This window comes from Prionailurus bengalensis, chromosome B1 (assembly GCF_016509475.1).
Source record: "Prionailurus bengalensis isolate Pbe53 chromosome B1, Fcat_Pben_1.1_paternal_pri, whole genome shotgun sequence".
NCBI classification, from domain to species: Eukaryota; Metazoa; Chordata; class Mammalia; order Carnivora; family Felidae; genus Prionailurus; species Prionailurus bengalensis.
Genome location: NC_057344.1, coordinates 124,237,560 through 124,252,765, shown reverse-complemented (window position 1 = coordinate 124,252,765; position 15,206 = coordinate 124,237,560). Strand labels below are relative to the sequence as shown.

The 15,206-nt window shown below is 33.0% G+C and overlaps 1 non-coding gene across 1 annotated transcript; it reads right to left on the bottom strand.

Annotated features, from left to right (window-relative positions):
- Positions 1 to 13,645: 13,645 nt before the first annotated feature.
- Positions 13,646 to 13,753, bottom strand: LOC122479207. Its single transcript, XR_006296274.1, has one exon. It is a non-coding gene; the product is annotated as a U6 spliceosomal RNA (small nuclear RNA).
- Positions 13,754 to 15,206: the final 1,453 nt, after the last annotated feature.

Genomic DNA, 15,206 nt, shown 5'->3' with positions numbered 1-15,206 from the left:
CAAATTGCTGAGAAGTAAAACAAACCAAAAAAAATCTTGAAATAAATCAGAGAGAAATATACATTACCGTCAGAGGAACATCAATTCAAATAAGAACTGATTTTTTCTCATCTGAAAGTCATCCATCTCATTTCCTTTCTGTTCCTCAAATACATCAAGTCTTTTCCTCCTCAGGGCTCTGGTGCTATAAGCTCCTCCTGTCTGAATCAATCTTACTTAGCCTCTTCTCACCATTGGTTTGTCATTTAGAATCTTAATGCCATTTTATCAGGGTAAACTTCTGGGAGCATCAACCCACCCCATATCTCTGTCATTTCTCTCTTTCACAGAACTTGTATATTTCCTTCCTGACTCATAACACCAACAGAAAAAAAAGTCATGTTTATTTAATTTTTTTACTTATGGCCTCCTTTCCCCTCTGCACTAAAATAGTATTTCTATGAAGACAAAGATTTTGCATGTCTTTTCCACCACTATGTTCCTAGCACCTAGAACTGCACATGTTAAACCGTAGTAAGCATATGCTAAATGAATGAATGAATGAACGAATGAAAGAACAACTGGATAAGTGCTTGAAATTAAACTAATTAGAAAGAAAGAGAGAGCTAATATTGAGTAAAACTTAGTATAAATTAATTATAGGACATTCTAACTCAGTTTTCAAACATGTAATTGTCTTAACATTGTCTGATAACTTTAAAAAATATAGATACATGAACCCCACTCCACAATTAATAATTAATTATTATTATTAATTCATAATATCTAGAAACAAGGACTTGACATGGGCATTTTTTTAAAGCTCTCTAGCTGATTCTATGAAGCTTTCCAAGCCAGGACTGAAAAACACTGGTCTTACTAGTTGGCACATAATTTTGGATCTACTAGCAAATGAAGAAATCTAGTTATAATAATGATCCAACAATTGTAAAGAGGAAAGGGATACCTTTATAATAAAGTTTGAAAGACCTAATAGCTTCCAATAATAACTGTTTTGGCAAAATAAATTCGCACTAGTATGTACCTTCCAAGAATATTGGCAACACAACAGATATTTTTAAATGATGTTAAAAATAACCTTCATCCTAAGAGAATTTGAGCAATTTAAGCTTCAGTGAAAATCCAGATAGTCATGACAAAAACAGAAACACGAAATGAAAGAGAATAAATAGCTGCCCTGGGAAGTTAACAAATTTGTCTTTTCTTCTTCATCTCTCTCATCCACTAAATTAATTAACTTTAAGAGCCCACTGAAAGTTTACTTCCTTCAAAAATTTTGTCTGCCTAACTTCATCACTTGAGTTGTGTTTTACCATACTTAATATACTATCTGTCTGTAATTAGAGCAAAATGAAGAAGTTACAAGAATTAATTGTATTTGGATGCATTAAAATAAAAAAAACACCAATTAGAATCTAAGTGGAAATGTCAGACAGGCAGTTGAACATATATCTGAGGTCAAGGCAGACATAAGTGACCTACTGTGTCCTTGAATTATAGAACAGCTACTACTCTTTGATATTTGTAATGATGGGACTATAGTTTTAAACTCTCAATTAAGATTATAATGCATATAAAAGGTAATTCCAAGTGTTTACTATTCTCAAGCATAACTAATATTGGACCATAAACCTACACATGATGGATTAAATAATAATCCTCATTCAATATAGGTGCATCATCGTGTTTTTAAATGTAACAAATACCAGACAGAATCAATGGATTTCAAACTTTAAAATGTTTAGTGCATACACAAACCCCCAATTTTTCTATACAATTTCATGCTAAGTTTGAAATTTAAGTCTGAATATTTTAAATTTAATAGGCAAATTTAAATGAACAAGTTGAACACAAATTTTAACATTTACAATAATATAATTTTTAGGTTTGCTTCCTGATCTGTGTTTATTTTAATCAAAAATAACAAAATTGTAATTGCAAATCCTGAGGATATTGAAGCTCAAATCAACTATACTTTAGAACAGTTACTAAAAATAAATCCCCCAAATTTACAACAGTTATAACATCTGGATCTACACATGAAAGATAATTCATTGAAATGATTTATCTAAACCTAAATATAAATAATAATTGATACCAACAAACAAGAAAACCTTCCCCTATATGGTTATTTTCACAGTAATCTCTATCTGAGAGCAAATTCTTATCTCAAGCTAAACTGATGCTCATCATATATTCCTTGAAATTATATTTAGGGCAAACACTACTAAACTGATGATTCTCTGAAGCCCAATTAGAACCACTGAAATGGTGGTTCACCAACCCTATGAAAAAAAATTAGCACCCTATACTAAGTTAAAGAAAGTAAAATTGGATAGGTTACCAAGAAAATAAAGTGCTAGGTCAAGTAAGGATTTTGTAAGTAGAACAAATTGAGAAAATCTGAACACACAATGAACACTGGAAAACAATGACTTTCATATATTCTATTTTTATGTAAACTTAACTTATTTCACCCAACTAAGAAAAATTCAAAACGTAGTGAGTGAAAAGTTTAGATACATGGCAGCATTTGAAAATAAATAAAATAAATTTAATATTTATAAAGTATATTCTAGGGTGCCTGGCAGGCTCAGTCAATGGAGTACGCAACTCTTGGTCTCAGCATCATGAGTTCAAGTCTCACGTTAGGCATGAAGCCTACTTAAAAAAAAATTGTCAAACAATAAACCTTTAAAAAATAAAATAAATAAAATTATATTTATACAAGGTATATTGATACAGAGGATAAAATAACCTCCAATAGCCTTGGCTTTCAGAAAACAGAGGCACAGAAACACAACTAAACTACATGCAAGGTATAACATAAAAGATAAGTACATTTTCTCACCTTTCTCTTTTTTCAACTTTTATGCAGACAATACCAAATGTTTCTTTTAGACTATGTATCATTTTGATAAGGATTTCATTTCCTTTTTAGGTTCATTAGATTTTTCATAATTACATTATTCTTCCCTTGAGGTAAGTACTGCTCATAAGAGAAAAGAGATCTTCTCATTTATATTCTTCCTTAAATGTCTATATGCTGAGAACCTAGTATGTACCCAGTATGATATAAAACCAGGAAGGACAACAATGAAACAATATCTACCTTTAAGAAATTAATAATCTGTTTAAAGTTAAGATAAATGAAAACCAACCTTCAAAGTAATGGTCTTAAATAAATGTGTGACACTGGTCCAAATTAAAATTAAGATTTTTAAAAAGTATTCTTGACTAATGATATTCATAAAAGGCTTACTATAAAGAAGACTGAGAAAAAAATTACCAACCTCCTATTTTATGTCCATATTTTCTGTCAAAAAATAGCTTTCCTACTGAAACTAAAAATTCGTATATTGGTTCATAAGAATAGATTTCAAAATGCTTAAAAGTAATTATCAGAGATAATCAGTATGTTCCAAATAAAGTTAAATCTGCAACTCCTGATGAATTCTATCTCATGATATTGAGAGAGCCTGCAGATAAAATAGTGTGTATTATTAATGCATTCAGGAGAACTCTAGAGATATCACAAAGTGATGATGTGTCATTCCTTCCACATACACACACAAAAAGTTGATCACATGCTGATCCATAGAGAAAGCCTTTGTATGTTTAATTTTGAAATAATTGAGTATATTCTATTTTTCATAATGGAAGCAAGTTTAAAATAATAACAAGTAATTAGAAATTAGTACTCTTCTAAACAGATCAAATTTAAAATATGAATTAATACTTTAAGCTAAGTGAAAATTAAAAACAATATAAAATGTGTGACATATAACTAAGCAGTATATGAAGGAAATTTATTGCCTATATATATATATATATATATATATATATATATATACACCCACATATATATATAATCAAAAAGTAACTGAAAATCACTGAGCTTCCATTTCAAGACACTAGAAAAAGAAATACAAATCAAACCTAAGGAAAGCACAAAGAAAAATTATAAAGATAATCAATGAAATAGAAAATACAGAGAACAGAGTATTAGAACAGAGAAAATCAACAAAGTCAGAAGTTTTTCTTTAAAAAAATGATTACAAATATTGATAAACCTTTAATAGGATTTATTACAGAAAAGAAGGAAGTGAGAGGGGAAAATACAAATTACCAATATCAAGGGGAAAGGAAGGAGCATCATTATAAATCCTACAGATAAAAAAGAAGGCAATATTATGATTAAGCAAATATATTTGACAATATGGAAGAAATGGATATATTTCTCTAAAAGTTGAATTAATAAAAGTAACCAAAAGAAGAAATATAAAATATACATAGTCCAAAATCTATTAAGGTGTTTAAAAATAGGATTATTATTATTCAGGTATGTCAAGGTAAACAGATTGAGAGCCGACCACCATTGAAAACAAAGTCTGTTATAAGCACAGATCCCAATTCCACAGGAGGTCACACAAAGAAGCACCAAGGTTGGTGGGGAGGCAGGAAGGGGAAAATATGGATGAGAGTTTTTACTGTGGTTTCCACTAGTAGGAATGGTGACAAAGGATATGCAGGTTTAGGATTGGCTAGTTTGAGTAATTTCAGAAGGCTCAGGGGCTTAGGGGGCTGTCCCTTATTGTCTGGTACCTGTCCCTGGGTGATTAAAGCAGGAGAATAATGGCCCCTATTGGCCTCCATAAAGAAGGGGGTTGGTGGTGAGCTCTGGATTGGTAAATTTGCATAAGAAAGGAAATTTGGAGGAGAGTCTTTCGGGCTAATCCTGGAAGGGGCAGTTTCTCCAAGGTCCCCAGAGGCCAAATCATCAGAAACACAGGGTTAATAGATAAGGGAATTGAATCCTTTCTTTAAAACCTTCCCACAAGTAAAATCTCAGGTCTAGAAGGCTTTAACAGGGAATCCTTACATTTAAGAAAGAGTAAGTCAATCTTGCAAAAAATAAACTATTCTCTTTGAGAGACTAGGAAGAAAAAGAACACTTACTCTCTTTGAAGAATCCAGTATAACCTTGACTCAAAATCCTTAAGGTCATTACAAGAAATTGTCTTCCCTGCCAATAATTCTTTCACCAATACTGCCCTCCTTAGACTTAGAGAATGGCTTATTTACTGTTATGGTATTCTAGACATTATTTATGATCAAGGAACTCATTTCGCAGTAAAAGAAATGTAGCATCGGGCTTGTGCTCACACAATTCACTAGGTCTAACATACTCTCAGCACTTAAAATCATCTGACCTAAAAGAACATCAGAAGGGCTTGTTGAAAACTCAATTAAGGTACCTGCCAGTTGAGAGAGAAGACCTTGAGAGCACACATGGTGGGGGTGCCGGGGTGGCTCAGTCGGTTGAGCGTCCTACTTCGGCTCAGGTCGTGATCTCGCGGTTTCTGCGTTTGAGCCCCGAGTCGGGCTGTGTGCTGACAGCTCAGAGCCTGGAGCCTGCTTCAGATTCTGCATCTCCTTTATTCTTTGCCCTCCCCCCCCCCCCTTGTGCTCTATCTCTCTCTGTCTCTCAAAAATAAATAAATGTTAAAAAAAATTTTTTTAACATACATGGTGCTAAGATACAATATATATCAAGTACCTCTTCTCATTATTTCACTAATAACATGCAAAATGTTTGCCTCCTGTCTCCATAACTTTGAGCTCTACTTATTTATAAGTCTTGCTTCTCAAGAGAGGAATGTTTCCATTAGAGACACAACTGTGATTGTACAAATTGAAAGCTCAGTGTCAACTAGCATTTGGGGATACTGATGCTACTGAAACAAGGTAGAGTTTACTGACTGGAGTGATTTGTCACAATTAACAAATGGAATCTGGGTTGCTAATACACAGTGAGGACAGGAAAAACTTTATCAGGGCATTCTCTGCAATTCTTCTAATATTTCTATCTCCAATGTAAGATTGTTAGAAAGCACATCAACCAAAAAAAGGAAGAGTTGTTAAGGATTCACATCCTTCAAAAATGAAAGTTTGGTCTTCTATTAGGTAAAGAACCCTAAACAACTGACACTCTTCTTGAGAGCAAAGGAAAAAGGCAGAGAGTAATAGAAGGAAGTCAGAAATATCATCTACAGCCTTGGGACTATTTAAAAAATAAGGACTGTGGCAGCTCTTCAGATAAATTTCCTTCACTCTCTCCGCTTCTCTCCCTTGTATGTGTCTATGTGTTAACTATTTTAATCTTCCTTCTTCTCTTTCTCCTTTTTATTTTCTAAAAGTTTTATAAGTTAACAAAGTATGATTTAGTATTTATGTAACAATCAAACTGCACATTAACACTGTATAACAGCATTTAGATAACAAAATATTTAGATGGACTATGACTAAATTTGGTAAAAAATGAAGATAAACACAGTTGGAAACTTGTATCTCCTCATGTTGGAGAGTGAGAAAACTTATGTTATACAAAGCATAGTTGTTTGTATTAGGCAGAAACACAGAGTTGTTTGGAATATCATGCGGAAATTCAAACATGAGTAGAAAGACACATATGGATGCTAAGTGGTCTAAGGGGTGAAAGGTACCAGATTTTAAGCAATTTATTATCTCAGCTCAAAACCTGAGAATCTTCAAACCATATTTGTGCTTTGTCAGATGGCTCTTTGCTGGGTTTGCCAACAGGAAGTACTAGAGGATACTGGAAAGGCTGACGAAAGAAGGGATTTCTTCCTATGCATCTGCTTCTTCATTTGAAAGCAATTTCTTCCTATAGTAGCAACTGAATTTACGTAGCTACAATTTTTCCTACAAGTTCCTGCTTTGGTTTTCCTTATGTCATTCTGTACCCCCTCAAACTTTATAATGTAAGTACTTCTTCCCATTATATCCTTTCTTTATCCTCCTCTTAGCTCTGACTCTTCCCTTTACCCTCTTTTTCTATTTTTCTATCAATGTCATTTTAACTTATATAAACCTGTTACAGTTTTCCATATCTGTTCCCTATGTACTTGTGACGATGATATAAAACTTACTTAGTAACTACATTTTAAACTTATGTGATGGAAAAATACCTTTTCCCTTAGACATCTATAATAATTTGTATAATAATACAAAGGGACTACTGTTTGTCCCTAAAAGTGCCAACAGAAGGACAATTAGTACACACTTTTGTATATAATGATGACCATGTACCCAAAAGTTTAATGTTTTCAAATGGCCAAAAGATGTCTGTGATAACCATGTCAGTGAGATATCTGTAAATGAATCCAGCATTTCAAGCTATAGCTTTTTTCATCAGTGGAGGTAATTTTGAAAAGACATATGAGTTCCTACATATTTAAACACACTGAAACAAGGTTTACTCCTCATGAATATATGCATCCTAAGTAAGATAATTAGAAATTTGAAGTCAATTTCTAAATGCCATAATGCCATGTTTCATTAGTCATGAATTTATTATAAAGAGGTCTTAATGGTATTAATGCCATCATTGTTATACCATTTGTAGGGTTGCACATGTGGTTATATTGGCTTCTAGAACTTAAATGATGGAGTTATAGTCTTGAGTAAACATTTCCATATCACTGTTAACATACTTCCTCTTGTTTAATAACCAAATAAGCTGTAAAACAATGACTGGTTGATATAAAATGTAAGAATCATATTGGGATGGATGCCACAAATGTCACAAAATTTAAACCTCCGAAAATATATAAAATATGAGTCATTTTTCTGTTCATTTTATTTTTTTGTTAATTTTTTTAATGTTTATTTTTCAGAGAGAGAGAGAGAGACAGAGACAGAGTGTAAGCAAGGGACAGAGGACAGAGAAAGAGAGACACAGAATCCAAAGCAGGCACCAGGCTCTGTGTTGGAGCTCAGAGCGGGGCTCGAACCCACAAACGGTGAGACCATGACCCCAGCCGAAGTTGGGAGCTTAACCGACTGAGCCACCCAGGCACCCCTCTGTTGTTCATTTTATTTATTTATTAAGTAGGCTCCAACACAGGGCTTGAACTCATGACTCTGAGATTAAGACCTGAATCAAGATGCACCCATGCACCGGAGCCACCCAGCACCCCAACTATTGTTCATTTTAAATAAACGTGACACCTTCAAAGTTAGGACAGATTTCATTCTCAAAACACATGAAAGTGCAAAAATTTTTTAGCAACTGAAGAGTAAAGATAAAATCCTTTCTTCAGGAAGCTATTATTTACTTCTGAGATCTAGGTAGGGCAATCAAAAATAGCTAAAACTATAGAAAAGCATTCTTCTCATAATCTGTGTAAGTACTGGTAGGTAACTGCACCCAATCAAAATGCAGGCCACTAGAATCTGGCTTATCCCAGCGAATCTGGCTCGGCAGTTGCCTTCACTATCCTTTCTCTGCTTTGATGAAGATGGCATCCAGCAGCACTTGTTCTTGCTGTTTGCATATCAAACCCATTTTCTGAACTAATGAAGTTACACAATTAAGTGAAAGTTATAAAGACTTCAAAATGTAATGTAACTCAAGGAAGTATCTAAGTGTACTCTGACCAACTCACTTTCCATGATTTCAGAAATCATGCGCCTAAAATCCTTTGCTTGCATTAATGGGCCTATATTCAGAAAATTCATTTTCATGTGCTTTCCTTCACCAATGGTTAGGTGAATGATAAGATACCAATAAGCAAACTAACCAACAAAATAAAGTCTAAAAACTATGCAAAAATTAAAACACTTTCTATATATATTCCAATGAGAAATTACAAAACAGCCTGAGAGTAATACAGATTTAGTCAGAAGAACTTTAATTCTTGTGAAATAGTTCAGCTGAAATCACTTCTGATATATTTTTACTATCTTTAGGGTCCCACAGGTCTGATTTTACTTGTGAGTTCCTGAAACACTAGCACCAGCTAAGCTATGCCTCCTCTTCAGAGGGCTAAATCCCAGCAACTAAAGGTCTCTCCGAGTTTTCAAGTTTTAATAATTCTACCCATTCCCTTTGTCCCCCAAGGCCTAAACATGGTGGCACTGATTGCCTGTGTTACTATGTCCAAGATACTTTAGCATTCCCTCTTTGTCTTTTTAGTTCTCCAATATACACGATTCCTTATATTCTCTATCTCAAAATAACTAGTGAGGTTCAATGTTCTGACCATGGCCTGACTGATATAGCCCCTCTCTGCCTAAATACACCTTTACAACTTTTCTATCTGCAGCAGCCACCCAGTGTGAGGGAAGGAGGGTGTTACTCTAGCACATTTCCAGACTCTGAGATATTAAGAGGAATTCATGCTTTATCATCTCTTGGATTTCTTTTTTAATAACTTTTTATTTATTTATTCACTCTGAGTGAGAGAAAGAGCGAGGGGACATGTGGGGGGGGGCGGTGCAGAGAGACAGAGGAGAGAGAGAATTCCAAGCAGGCTCCATGCTGTGCTGTTAGCGCAGAGCCCAGTGAGGGGCTGCAACCTGTAAAATCATGACCTGAGCCAAAATCAAGAGTCAGAGGCTTAGCTGACTGAACTACCCAGGTGCCCCTCATCTCTGGGATTTCTTAACTTCAGTCTCCATTTATCCACCATTACTACCCAACCCTCAATCTTACCAGAGTTCACAAAGAATGTGGAGGAGCATAAAACAAGCCTCACATTCAAATATCAACTCCATTGCTTTGCTGTCTTTCTCGATTCTTGCATATTCTTCCAATTCAGGGGAGGCTTTCTCATTCAGTATAGCAAGAAGCTTCCCTTATTCTACAACTTTCCTATTATCTTTCCTGTAGTAAAATTATTGGATTTCTGCTATCACCATGAGGAGAATATGCCCCAGCTATCCTGCTGGTCCCAGTCAAATGGCAGCATGCAGTAGACTTTCCCCCAGAAAACCTGCAGCCTGAAGTAAGCTTCCCTACCTGAACTGCAAACTTGCACATAATAAATGTCTTTCATGTTATGCTACTAAGATTTTGAGTATATTATTCAGAAATAGCTAATTAATACAGAAGTTGGAACTCTTGGCCAACCTCTAGTTCTACAATATTTAAAGGAAAGTTGAAATTAGGAAACACTTTAGAAATAACGTAGAAACTTCTTTTCATTTTATTAAGCCATGGTCCCCACAATTGCTGTCTCTGAAGTAAACTTCAAGAAATGTTTCCTAAGTCAAAAACTCAACATTTATTCCCTTTTCATTCCTGACATAGTAATACCATGCAAGACAGAGGTGCCTCAGGTGGAAGAAGGCAAATTTCACTTTCAAAAAAGTGTTAAAAAGAAAAAGACATTACCATATTTCAATATATACTCTTCATTAATATTACAGAATGATGAAAAGAGAGCATAGGCTTTGGAATAGAACTGACTTAGCTTTGAGCCATAACCCTGCCATTTACAATCTTTATAACTAACTTATTCATAGGTTACTAACGCAATGAAATAAGTGTTAGAAGCAATAATACACTTACTTCTTACTTTGATCCTATTGGGCTATCCCTATTTAATTTACTATCCTTATTTAATGTTTGAGGAAACTGAGATTTAAAGAAGTTGCCTAAGCTCATTCATCTACAAGGGGGAGTAAAAATTTTTAAAAGCATTTCTCTGATTCCAAAGCTTTTGCTCTTAAACTTTAACCTGTTTAGGGATGGTAATCAAAATATTTAACAACTTAAATTATTATAAATTAAAAAATATATAAATCACAATTTATTTTTAATATTCTCTTCATTCTCAACTCTCTGTATTCTAGGTCTGTTTATCAAGTAATTAAAGCTATAGTGCAAACTGCTCACCAAATAATTGTAATAAATTCAGGTCATTTCTTAATTTTTAGAAAAAGTTGCTCTAATTTTTTGTGACTCTTTGATACCAGTTGTCATTAGGCAAAGGATGCCCCTTTATGAGGCATGAAGAGATCTAAGAAAGCATATCAAATTCTTCCAATGACTTTCCCACTAAATGATAGTCATAGTTAATTTTTAGTCTCTCAATAACTAGAGGAAAGTTATTAACTTCAATATTGTTCATAATACTGAATTCTCTATCAGTTTCTGGAAGGCAGAAATTACATTTTTTTTAGAAAAATTTCTATTCCTTATAATAATGTCTGAGATCTTTACAGTCTCATCTCTTTTGTTTTAAATCATAAAAGTAATTTATTATACTGTCATATTTATTTCATGTAAGCCTAATTCTTTAAGCCAGAGAAGAGTAGCGCAAAAAGACTGAACTCTATTACTAAACTGCCTCCATTTGAATTCTGACTCTGTCATTTAAACTTTAAACTTGTGCCTCAGTTTCCTCATTTTTCAAAATGACCATAATTATAGTGCTCAAATGAGTTACTATACATTTGGAATGGTGCCTAGTACAGAAGAAGCATTAGCACTTATTTTTATTAATAAAATTAATTTAGTTAACATCTGTGACAGATTTCTTTTGTTGTTGTTGTTGTTGTTGTTTTTAACAATTCATGTCATTAAATGAATATAAAACGTAACAGATTCTCAGTGGTGATTCCCCTAACATACACTCAAAACCAAAAAGTCCAACACTGGTAACTTCTCACAAATCCTCTGGTGATTTCACTCTGCATTTCACTCCTAACCTGCATAGTTTTTTGCCCTTTGGAACTGTAACCGTATTAATGACTCTTCTTTGAGAGGACCCACTATGAGAGAGTCTTAGGCTTTGTTTCATTCCCTAGAGGCCTCTAAGGCTGTAACAATTAAAATTCAAAGTCATCTAGTTGTTTGGCAAATGTCCTCAGGGTAAAAGTGAACTTCACTGCCACTCTGGGTCCCTCCTAAATTTAGCCTTTAGCCTGTGTACTCATTTCTTTCTAATTCTTGGAAGCACTCATGAAAACATTCTGTTTCTATTTTATCTAGAATTTTGCTTGTTTGCAGAGAATAGGTCAGTCCAGGAACCAGTACATCATAATGCTATTCCAAACACATACTCACCATTAACTCATGAGTACTATTTTTATTTTTATTTTATTATTATTTTAAAATAATACATTCACAGCATAATAAAAATCAAATCATGGATGAGTCTAAAATAAACAGTAAAATTGTCCTCCTTGACCTCTCCCTGTTCTATTCCCAGAAATAATTTAACAGTAATTGGGTTTCTTAGAGATTGGGATTTTTTATTATTACTTACCACTACAAACTTAATATAAGGACTTATACTGAAATTTGTCAACTTTTGACATCTGTTGACTCTGCACACTATAAAAAATTTAGCATATTTTACTGCCTCCCAAACTTTTACCTCTTTCTTTTATTATTATTGATATTAAGTTTTCTAATATTTAGTCTTTTATTTTTATTGATATTAAAATTTAATTGATATTAAGTTTTCTAATATTTACATTTTATATTATAACTAAGATCTCTGCAATTTGTATAGATTGATCTAAAACCAATCAGTATTAAAACAGAAATTAGAATATCATATTTATTGCTTATCAAACCAACTAGTATGGCCAAACACAAAAAGAAGCAAATAAAATTCTGTCACCAAACCCCTGACTCTTGAAGATGATCCATGAATGAGCTAAAAATGCCTTCTTTATTAATTTGTTTTCACTTTATTTCATCCAGGAATTGCTTAGTTTCTATTCTTCTCTAGGTTTAGATCACTCTTCTCTCATTTCTCTCCTTATATTTTCCTGGAACATCTTTATACATGGAAATGTAGAGGTACTACACTTTCCAGGCTCTTGTGTGTCAGAACATTATTTTCTTGATTCATTTAATTGGATTTATATTGGATAAAGTCAGAATTCTACATCCAAAATTATTTCCTCTCAGAAATCCATCATTTTCTAGCTCTGAAATATTGCTAATACTACTGGGATAGTGTTTGATATCAGTATGTTTCTCATCCCTCTGTAGGTGACCCACTTACTTTTCTCTGTGGAAGATTCCAAGGTATTTTATTTCTAGTCTTCTGAAAATGCAAAACCATGTGAAAATGATTTTTGACTTTTAAAATTCATCCTTCCTGGTATTTTGTTGACTTCTCCTTATTGAAGACTGGTGTCTTTATTCAGCTTAGGAAAACCTTCTGTTGTCGTTTTTTTTTTGTTTTGTTTTTTTGTTTTTTGTTTTTTTGTTTTTTTTTTACCATCAAATGGTCCTAACTACTATCTTAGCATTCCACTTTTGGAATGCCTAATAAACAGATGTTTGGTTTGTTTCTAGCTTCCATTTATCATATATTCACTCTGTCTTTTTATATTAAACTAATATTATGTTGTAGTTAAAAATAACTTATTTTACTGCGACCATGTAAAAAGAAAAGAGATATATGTTCATGCCTTTCATATGAAAGCAGAAGCCTGAGTTTTTAAATATTTTTATGTGAAACTTATATAAAATTTTGAAAATCAAACAAGGTGTCCTTTAAGATTGCAGTATATCCTTATATATAAATTTTAAATATGTAGGAGGTAAATTGTCTAATTTTTTTTTAAATATGGAATGCTTCAGGGATGCCTGGGTAACTAAGTCAGTTAAGCGTTCAACTTTGGCTCAGGTCATGATCTCATAGTCCGTGGGTTTGAGACCCACATTGGGCTCTGTGCTGACAGCTCAGAGCCTGGAGCCTGCTTCAGATTCTATGTCTTCTGCCCCACCCCACCCCCAATCTGCCCCTCTCCCACTTGTGTTCTCTCTCTCTCAAAAATAAATAAAAATAAACTTAAATAAATAAATAATAAATAAAATATGGAACACTTCACATATTTGCATGTCAGTCTTGTGCAGGGGGCCATGCTAATCTTCTCTGTGTCATTCCAATTTTAATTGTTATACTGCCGAAGTGAGCACTGTAATATTTTTATTTGAAAGGAAAATTATAAAACTAATCCCATTATTTCATAAATTTAAGATCAATTTTGATATGAAATTAATAATTTGCATTCTCATTACATATATATTATACACCCACAGGTTTGAAGAGTATCTCATTTGCAGAAGAGTTTCAAAAGCTAAAATATTCTATGTGATTAAACTATTCTGCTACTTGGGTAAGCAAAGTCCCACCCAATACTTTCCATTGCAAGTATGTCATCTCAAAAAATAAAAATATAAAAACAGAAGTTTCAAGATCCAGTGAGAGACCAAGGTAAAAGAGAAAAATGTAAATTAGATAACAGCAATTGGTAAGTAACTAATCTTTCTTTAGGGCACATCACCATCTTTTTTTACTACAAGCAAATTTAGCACATACATATGCATTCCTAGGGGCACCTTCAGAGATTTGAATTTTTTTCCTAGTAACTATAATATTATTATAGAAATAACTATGAATCCACTAAATATTCCTATGCTTGAAAGCTTTAAACTAGTAATAAATTACTTCTGACATACCTCACAGTGGATCCTACAATGTGTACAATGACTCACTTGAGAAACAACACAACCATAAAATTGCTCAAGATAAAGAAATGATCTATTAAAACAACACATTTATTTAACAATTATGAGAATCTCTTACATGTCAAGAAAACTGACGGATGATTTTAAACTGTCTTTTGAACTTATAGGTACAAAAACGTCATAGAACCTGATGCCAATTTTGACCTGATCTCCTACATTCAGTCAACCAATGTCTCAGAAAAAAATAAGTCTATTCCTGATGCCTCTCACCAAATTAGTCTAATTTGTATGATTTTTTAGACTTTATAACTGTATTAATTTAATGAGTTAATCAACTCTTGGCACTGTGAACCTACTATAATTTTATTTCAGCAAGCAATACTATTTCTCAAGTTTTAAAACCTGGTTGATGAACTTGTTTCGATAATTTGTTATTAAGAATATCTTATAATGACAGTCTAATTTCTATATAGATTTATTTTAGCAATATCTATACATAGAAGTCTAACTTTTTAACTGCAAATTTCAAAATGTACTTTTAGTAAAATCAATCTGGATGAAACAGTCAAGTATTCATGTTTAAATGTCATCTGCTTTATGTATTTCAATTTACTCAATACTAGCTTTTTATAAAAAATGGAAATTTAGTTAGAAAAAAATCATAAAACACAATTTAAAATACAGATTAACATGGATTTAAAAAATCACTATAGAGTCTTAGGTTTCAAGATTGACTCAAATTTAAAAGAAAAAATTTGCACTTATAAGTAAACTGTTTTGAACCTTAAGTAGGCCTTCCACTTCATATACAACATGATTATGTTTTCCTACACATTCTAAAAACAAATGTTCTCTGACCCTACAGGAGATGTTCCATATAATCACCTCTCACAGAGCAATG